Source organism: Arvicanthis niloticus, chromosome 13 (genome assembly GCF_011762505.2).
Source record: "Arvicanthis niloticus isolate mArvNil1 chromosome 13, mArvNil1.pat.X, whole genome shotgun sequence".
Classification (NCBI taxonomy): Eukaryota; Metazoa; Chordata; class Mammalia; order Rodentia; family Muridae; genus Arvicanthis; species Arvicanthis niloticus.
The window spans coordinates 57,477,099-57,486,749 of record NC_047670.1 but is presented as its reverse complement, the minus strand read 5'-3'; positions in this window follow the sequence as shown (position 1 = coordinate 57,486,749).

The window sequence follows — 9,651 nt, the reverse complement described above, 5'->3', positions numbered from 1 at the left end:
ATTGCTGTGGTCCTGTTGAGTGGCCTCTTGGCTGACCTACAAGAGAGAACTTAGACCCTTGGGTAACTTCCCTTCTCAAAAGCGGTTCATAAATCCCTTGGGCTCTTGCAGCAAGTCCAGAATTCCTAGATCTAGGTGGACCGCTTTCTGACAATTCCAGGACATCGCTGTAGCTTCTGTTATTCATGTGATGACCTGAATATCAAGCTTGACTATAAACTCGTGACCTGTTACTGACCTGTTCTCGGGACACCTGTATGAATAGTTCAGTAACATCTCCATCACCAAATAGGTGCTAAATTGTCTTTGAACATATCACCAGGCACCCCACTGGGATGTCTCCTGGAAAATCTCAAATCTCTGAAGTTAATGCCTGACTTGAGGGCATCAAAATTGGTACACCTCTGCAATAAGGTCTGGATTCAGTACCCGCTAGATAATAGCTCCAAATCTCCACTTAATGACACATTAGATCCAATTATTTTAAGGGACCTTCATACATACTGCCAGGGGTCTGGTAAATACAAGGAGGTCCCCTATGTTCAAGCATTCATCTATCTTTGCTCCCTCTCCTCTTTGTGTTTTGCTTGTTCCCCAACCCAACTTCTCTTAATCATGAAACCTACACACCACCACTAGATGATGCTGCAACCATGTATGCAGCAAATGGATCATCTCTCTCTTTCACCACAGACCTGTTTCCATGCCTCTGAAAATTCAAACTGCAGCCTCATTTTCTCCTTCTCACAGGATACACCAGAGACTTCTAGCTCAACCTCTCCCAACCCCTCCCCTCCTTCTGTCCAGCTGCAGGTCACTCCAATCACCCGCACTGGTGCTGACCTTTCCCCCTCCTATCACATTTTCTAAGGCCACAGTTAAACCTCCAAGTCCTTATCATCCAGGGATACCTGACCCAGCATCTGTCCTTCCTCTAAGAAAAGTTGCTGGGCTGGAATACTTGCTCCTTTCTTGCTAAGTGAACTTTCTCAAATAGAAAGCAAACTGGGTTCCTATACCTCTAACTCCTACTCCTTTATAAAAGAGTTCCTGTAGGAGGAGCAAAGGTGGAAAGAGTAAGGAGAAAAAGAGGAGGAGTAAAGAGAGGAGGAGGAGCTAAGGGAAAGATTGAGAACAAGAGAACTGGGGACATGGAGGCTGATGTTCGTTTGTCTGTAGCAGTCAAAGGCAGTTGGTATATCTAGGTTGGGTATTGGGTTACACCTCTGATTGTAAGGGCATCTTGTTATTGATCATTACTAAATATATAAACCTTTAGATAATCTAAGCATTAGAGTCTCATCTATACCGAGCCCGTGTGGTTGGCAGGATAGTCTGGGCACTGCCATCCCCCATGCTAGCATCTTGTGGGTGGCAGGGCTGGCCGTTTCTAGCTGTGGTGCACACGTGGTTTCTGACCACGCAACATGGCATCTCAGCTAGGCAGAGCTGCTGCAGCTTAGATAGTCAGTTTGAGCACCAGCCATTTTAAATATTTACTACAACAAAGTGGGACACCAAGTTCAAGCACGAATTCACTAGAAATTTAAGTCTATTCACCTGAGACTAAAAGTTGTAGTTTTTTTTTTAAAGAAAGTGAGTGTGTGTGGGTGCACATCCAGATTCAACCATCATCCATCATGCCAATAAAGCTGTTTTGGAAACCTAAGGACATTCTCCTGTCATTGGGGCTGTGCCATGAGGAACCGTGAAGGCCTTTAATGAGCTGTTGTAGCTGCAGCCAAAGCACCTAACTTCCCGCCTGGAGGAACTTTCAGTGTTCCCAGCCAATCTACCTGCAGGTGGTACAACCAACCTGGAGCACAGTGACACAACTACAGAAACTGATACCATGGGTAAGCATGGAAAAGGTCTCAACTATCATGCTGCTGTCGAAGAGGACCTCTCTGCATTCCAGCCACAAGGGCAGCCCTCTTCAAGCAAGCTAGCTGGACTGCCAAGTCTGCTAAGCAAGTACAGTAACTGAGTCTCTACTGCAGGGTGCTGCTGGAGTCTTTTTCTTCTCTCTCATCCCACATTTCTCTTGCCTGTGGGCTGGTCAGTCACGAGCCCACCTGCCCCCAGTCTCAGTCCTTCTGCAGCCTTTCATCAGGCATCTGAGAGCCCAAGGTCTTGAGATCAGTCAGTCCTTGGCTGCCTCCGGGCCCAGGGATCCCCAATCCAAGAGCTCTGCACCCCCGTGGAACCAGACTGAGTGAAGATTCCCCATCATGCTCACCTGGTGCTGTGCAGAATAAACAGAGCCAAGATCTGGCATGCTCCTGTCATACTGAGCTGCAATTCCAGGTGACCACACCATGGCAGATGCGTGGACCCACAACACAACAGGGACTCATGCCCACACGTGCCTGCACAGGGGCCTACATCATTCCCTAGAGATGCTAGAGGATGCGTGCAAAACCAGCTCCAAGAGCACCCCCTGCTGGTGCCCTCGTAAAAAGCCTCTCCATGAGATAGTGCTCCCACAAGTCCAGCGAAGACAATGCCATCTCTTGGAACCTGCCTGGGACACCAAGCTGCCTTCTTCCAGCCATTTTGTCTGACTGAAGACCCCAGGCATGCACACTGAGACCCACACATGCACACTGAGATCCAGAGACACACACTAAAGACTCCAGAGACACGCTGAGATCCAGCAGAGACAACACCGCCTCCTGGAACCTGCCTGGGATGCCAAGCTACCTTCTTCCAGCCACCACATTTAACTAAAGACTCCAGAGACACATACTAAAGACTGCAGAGGCACATGCTGAAACCCAGAGACACACTCTGAATCCTACAGAAGACAGATCCAGACCTTCCAGCTACAGATAAACTCTTTTGCCAAATTCAAATAGCCAAAATTTACATGTTAGTAAAGAAAACATAATATCTATCTAGATTAATCAGATGTCATTACTCTCAAACTGTACCACCTGTATTTAATTGATTCAATGATTTCCTTGTCTTCCTGATCCTCACCCCCAGCTCCCCTTACCCTGTGGCTTAATTGTGCCACATCCTATGGCCTTCATAATGTTTTCTTTTGACTTCATCCAAAATTTTCACTACAGATGACAGTGACCCCAACCTTCTTTTTTAAAAAAGAAAACACGGGGAGATGTAAGACCATGCTAGGATGGCTGGTTTTGGTAGAAGCTCTGGCTGGAAAGTTCAGAGACCCAACAGGTGTCCATTGCCTGTAAGGGATGGCATATCTTCCCAGAATCCAGGCTCCTAACAGGTGGCATGGAACTTGATTGATCTGCACTGTTCAGTCACATTCAAGGCAATGCAGCCCCACCCAAAGAGCACAGGTAGAGGGCATGATTACAGGCCTTAGGTCCTAGAAAGATTTACATACTAATGAGATGCCTAAAGGCCATAGAGCGGAGCCAATTAAGCTTTCTTCCCCAGTCCCTCCTCCCTCTCTCCCTCCCTATTTAACTCAAGTGTGCCCTGATTTTCACAAGGGTGCACATCCAGATTCAACCATCATCTGTCATGCCAATAAAGCCATTTTGGAAACCAAAAGAAAAAAAGAAAGTGAGTGAGTTATTTGCGTGGATAGGAGTCAACGTGACTACCCCATGGGAACAAAGAAACTGCTGGCAGACTGCTGAGAGAAAAATAAATGCTGCCTTGAGCTAAGAGAGCCAAATAAATACGCCTCCACTTTGGAGCAGTTACTGTTTTAAGTATAAAGTTAAAATATAGGGATGATTTGCTTTTAGGAAAGATTTTTAAACAGATTTGTCAAAATCCTGTGGGGATTATCGCCCATGGTTTGGAACTTAGGCAAAATTGTCACTGGCTCTAGAGTAAAGAGTACAGTGTATAAGTGGAAGCTGCTCTAGAGTACAGAGCCAAACAGATAGATGGTGTAAATAAAAAAAAACTGTCCTAGGCAAAGGGCCAAACAGAAAGAGAGTGTAAATCAGGTGTGTTTAAATGATATAAAGTTATATTGCCTCACAGGAGACTCAGGTTCTGTCTAACATGGGCCCCATGGGAATTCTGGGTTCATTTCCTGCTTGCCAAAATAGGGACTGAAGATGGGTGTGATTTTCAGTTTTGTGGTTATATTTTTCCTCTGGGAAAGAGGTCAAGATAAAGGTTTTTCTGGTTACTGGCTCAAGGACATTCTGTTTAGGGAAAAAGATTTCGTCTGTGTGTTTTCAGAAGAGATGATTAAGATATTTCTGCCTTCCAGAATTATATGGATTAGACATGATGGAGGCAGGCCCCCAGAAGACTAGATTATGGATTTCAAACAAAAATTATCTTGATACTAAAATTTGTTTTGAGAACTGTATTTTGCAGAATACACAGCCTTGGTGTATCTACACATCAAGCAAGCTGAGCAGACCTACTCAAACCTCTGATGTTACTGGAATTTCAGCTGGATTCAATGAAGACACAGACATCAAAGGCTTCAGAGATGGCAGACCAGGCCCGCATGCCCTACACTAATGCTGCCATCCATGAGGTGCAACGCTTTGCAGACATTGTCCTAATGAACTTGCCACACAAGACTTCTTGTGACATTGAAGTGGAGGGCTTCCTTATCCCCAAGGTAGGCCTGGGTCCCTACAATGTCTAGTCAGTGTTGCCAGCTAGCCAGTGGCCTGAGCTGCCCAGTTAAGAAGAACTGGAATTTAGGCAACCCAATTCTCAAGTCCACAGAACCAACTTCCCCTGGGTTAAGTATGGGAAGAGAAACAACAGCAAGAACTGTACAGTAGAATCCACAGCTAGAAAGATAAGTAAGGTAAAATATGACAGAAGTGGTTATAACAGCCACGACCTACCAATATAGGTGACAGTGTGTGTACATCTGTCACTTGTCACTTATCCCTGTCATAGTATTAATGAAAGCTGAGAAGCATCTTGGGCTGAATTTATATGAAAGTATCCCGTGTGTGTAGAGACTGCGCATGTGATCCTGGTGACCAGGTTCTAGGCAGCCCCACCCCAGTTCATGTTCACACCATGTGCCTCTTGCAGGGGACGACCATCATCCCCAACCTGTCCTCCATGCTGAAGGATGAGACTGTCTGGGAGCAGCCCCTCCGCTTCCATCCTGAACACTTCCTGGATGCCCAGAGCCACTTTGTGAAGCATGAGGCCTTCATGCCATTCTCAGCAGGTGGCTCTGGGGGTTCTGGCTGCCTGTCTGTCCCCAGGGTGTCTTGGAGGGGGAAGTGCCAATCAGGTAGCAGACTTACTGAGCTCTCTCCCACCCACAGGCCACCGAGCATGCCTGGGGGAGCCCCTGTCCCACATGGAGCTCTTCCTCTTCTTCACCTGCCTCCTGCAGAATTTTAGTTTCTCATTGCCAGCAGGAAAGTCCAGGCCCAGTGACCATGGTATCCATGTATTGCCAGTTACTCCAGAACCCTACCAGCTCTGTGCAAAAACTCGCTAGCACAAGCAGTGGCTCCATCCTTTCCCCAGTGTGGCCTACTGATGTCTAATAAACAAGTTCTCTATCTGCAATTCAGATTCCTGGTCCATCCACCGCCCTGTCTCAATTGTGTCCAATACACCAGTCTACAATCCTTTTTGCCCCTCTGCCTCAGGCCAACCTATGAACAATTTTAATGTGTTAAGAATAGAATTTATTACTCCAGGAGCAGTGACCTTCAGCAAAGAATATGGGAGGACGAGGCAAGAAGATGGCAAGTTCAAGGCCTGCATTGGCTACATAGCCTGGAGTACTTAATGAGACCCTTCTCAGAAAGGGGAAGGATATGTCATCATCAGGGAGTGTTGAAGGGAGTAAAGAGGAGGGAACAAAAGAGAGGAGAGAGGGTAGTATCGAAATAACTTAGGAGGAGAGGTAGTTGTGCTGATGTTCAGTGCTTGACACTATATCACACAAAAAGTCCTACCACAGACTGCAAACTGAAGTCACACTCCAGGGTTACAGTAAGGAAAGTGTGAGTGGCTTGTGCTGGAAATCAGTAAAATTCTTAGTCTGGTGACAATGCTGACATAGGTCCCTATGATGCTGAAATGCCAAAAATAGTGGTTTAAACTACTTTCAAAACTAGAAAAGCTGATGTCTTCACACTGTAGAGTGAAAAATTATAAAGGTCATTTTATGAAATATGTGTAGATTTTTTGCCTTAGACCTGAGCAGGAAAAGTGCAGATTCCAGAACGAGGAACTGAAAATAACATTTCAGGCCTTCATTTCCCCAGAGCACATTCCGGATGGAGGACGTTATTCCCTGAATCAAGCCTCAGGCAGTAGGTCCGCCTATGGGTGGAAAAGGCCCAAGGCAGGAAGGCATTCCTGACCACAGATAAAAGATGCAAGCCACCTAGGTGGGGCTATAGCAGGAAGAAGTGAAGATAGTTAATCTGAAGTAGTTGGTAAACGGCAGGATAGGACACAATGACATGGTAAAAACCACATTTTTTAGAAGAATGCAGGGTGATTTCCACATGACACTAATCATTTAGGGTGAGTACCTCTGAATTGTTCCACTATTTTTATGTTTTGTATCCTTGACATCACCTCACTCCCCTTCCCACTCCCCTGGTTTGTGGTTTTTCCCTTTAAAACCCTCCACGGACTGGCTGTGGGGGTCGAACTCCACTCCTGCATGAGTGTGTAGTGAGACTGCTGGCTGCCAGGTTTCTTCCCTAATAAACCTCTGCTGATTGCATCCAGGTATGGTTTCTTGTGATCTTTGGGTGGTCATGATTTCCTGAGACTTGAGGAAGGGTCTCTGGAGTTTGGGGCTCTTCAACACCTGTGCTTGCTGCAGTCAAAGAATGTGGGAGAAATCTGTTGTAGCAAAAAGGGGGCAGGTCAGAGTTCAGGAAGATGGGAAACACACCACTGTTCTGTCTGGAAATACCTGTGTAGATGGAGAAGAGTCCTCCCCACAACCATGTGTGAAAAATGTAGTTGATGCTACTTACTAGAAATGTTCACGTATTTTAGAGTTTTGAAAGTGTGTGTGTTTGGTGGGGCCATGGTGGACAGTTCTAGAAGAATGTGACATTCCACAAAGCTCATTTTAGACTTCATATAATTTGAGGCCAGCCTACAGCATCCCAAAACACTGACCTCTATGGCCTGCCTTGAAACATAGTTGTGTATAGGCACTGATTTTGTTTTTGTTTTTGTTTTTGTAAAAAAACAAGATGTTCTGACCATGCTGGAGAAAGTATACTTCACAGAACCCCTCCTTGTGCCTACAGAATTGTCACATATTTTTACCACACACTCCTCTTCATCCCACCTCTCCCTTTATTGTTATTGTATATCGATGGGTATTTTCCAGCATGCATGCAGTGTGCACAGAGGATAGAATAGAGTATGAGATCTCCAGAAACTTGAGTTCAACTGAGGTCATCCTGTGGGTGCTGGGAGTGAAGCCTGGGTCCGGTGAAAGAGAAGCCAGTTCTCTTCACTGCTGAATGTTGCCTACAGACCTCTTTCCCCCCTTTTTAATGGTGCTGAAAAGTCTTACTCTAGTCTGAGGTAATTTCCTTTAGCTCCTTAAAGGTCACAATGTGGCCTGTAAAATGAGTGGCTCATGATCATGCCCTATGGAGCAAGAGTTCACTGGATACTTATGCCCTATGCCCACAGTGTCATCTTAAAATAACCAGTTTACATACTTCCTGTTGATTCAGCTGTGTGTCTGATGCCCTCCAATGAATCAGCATGAGGAGGGGAATGGAGGAGAAGAGGAGGGAAACTAGGAGTCAAACCATCGTAGAGGACTCTGGCCTCTCCCAGCACCCAGACTGAAAGAAAACACAGGAGCTCAACTCAGGGCAGAGGACAAAGACAGCCTTGTCTCCTTTATTGGTGAAGAGGTACCAGGTTGTAGTAAGAGGTCTCCTTCTTGATCTTAGGTAGCTGTGGTGGTTGATATAAAATGTTTCCAGAAAGACTTAGGAGCAGTGATGTGCCCATTAGGTAGCTGACTGGAGATGAACTGGTGTTGCCAGCAGCAACAGTTGAACCGGGTTCACCTGCAAGAGAGACTGAGGATGAGGAAAGGGCAAGAAGAGATGAAGCCAGGACAAGGTTCTCTGATCAAGGCTCAAAGTTTAATGTAAGACCATCAAATAAAAAGGGGGAGACCCCACCCCCACAAAAAAGAGTCTTCTTGGCACTTCAGCTCAGCAGTGTGGGTGAGGGGTATGCATCCTTAATCAGGGTGGAGGTGTAACAAGCAAGCTCAGCAGGCAGTCTATTCAACTCAACTCCTGTGACAGACTTCAGATCTCCAATGCAGGCAGCTTCCCAAGTCCTTTGTTATTCAGTCTCTAGGTGTTCAGCCTGCTCAGCCTGACAAGCTGGCGGCCTGGGGGAAGGGTACAGTTCAAACTGGGGTCATATTCATGGCCCCTTTCTTCTTCTGGTCCACCGGATGCACTGATGCAATTTCTGGAATTCCAGCTGCCTCCAGGCCACAGCCAAAAACATACATGACAACATGCAGTATGTGACATCAATGAGCATGCCATATGACTTGGACACACAGAAAGATGTGGGTATTAAGAGAAACAGAGATCATACACCTGGAACTACATACAACAGTGCTGAAGCCAAAGGACATACATGGAGCTGCACGGTTTCCTGGTGACAAGCACTGCAAAGTCTACGAACACTTTGTATTATCTCAGTGCAAAGTATGCACAGAAATACCAGGAAGTGAGCTAGGACATGAGAGTTGGTTTGACCTATGTTTGCAAAGACAGAATGTGAGGAGCCAAAAGAAGGCGGCTATCATCCCTGCAGCCATCTTGAGCCATATACCCTAACCAGAGATTTGATTGCATTAGCCTACAACAGCTGAGCATACTCTGATAACATTTTGCTTTAGATACCCAGGATTTTCCCTTGGGTGTGTGAGACTTAAAGGTGTGTGACTCAAGGGAGTGACTTAGAGATCAGATTTAGAGACAAGACCTAAGTGCATGATTAAAGGTGTGACTTAGAGGCGTGGCTTAGAAGTGAGACATATAAAAGGTGAGAGGCAGACAGAAGAAAGCAACAGATTATTAGGCACTCAGAAGTACAACTTGGAACTAGGAATTAGGTTAGAGAGTACAACTTACAGTACAACTTGGAACAGAGAATTAGGCATTAGGAGTACAACTTGGAGTAGAAATTAGGCACTTGGAAGAAGAACACTTGAGACTTGGAACTTGGAGGCACTAGGCACTAGGGACTAGGAACTCAAGACTTTGGACTTGGACTAAGAAGAGAGACTGAAGAATAAACGGGATTGAATCACACTCTGTCTGGTCTCCATTCCTCCCATCCATCCTCACTCTCTCTCTTACTGAACTCCCACCCGTGGACCGGAGCTGCTTGGGGCAGTATGCTCTAATAACTTAGCCCCCAAGGCTTTTGGCAGTGCAGGTTCCAACAATGACAGAATGGTCTGAGACATTTCTGGCCCCCAAACGTGGGGCAGCTCTGGCCGCAACAACCGAAGGCATGGAGATGCAAGTTTCTTCTGCTTGCACTAATCAATGATGTCTTGAGGGTATTTAAGAGACACAAGGATCTAAGATAGAATTTTAGTCAAGAATTCAAAGAGGGAAAGGCACTGTGTGGTCTTGGACATCACTTTCTGGCTCAAGTCACCTGATTTTATATATACATGGTAGG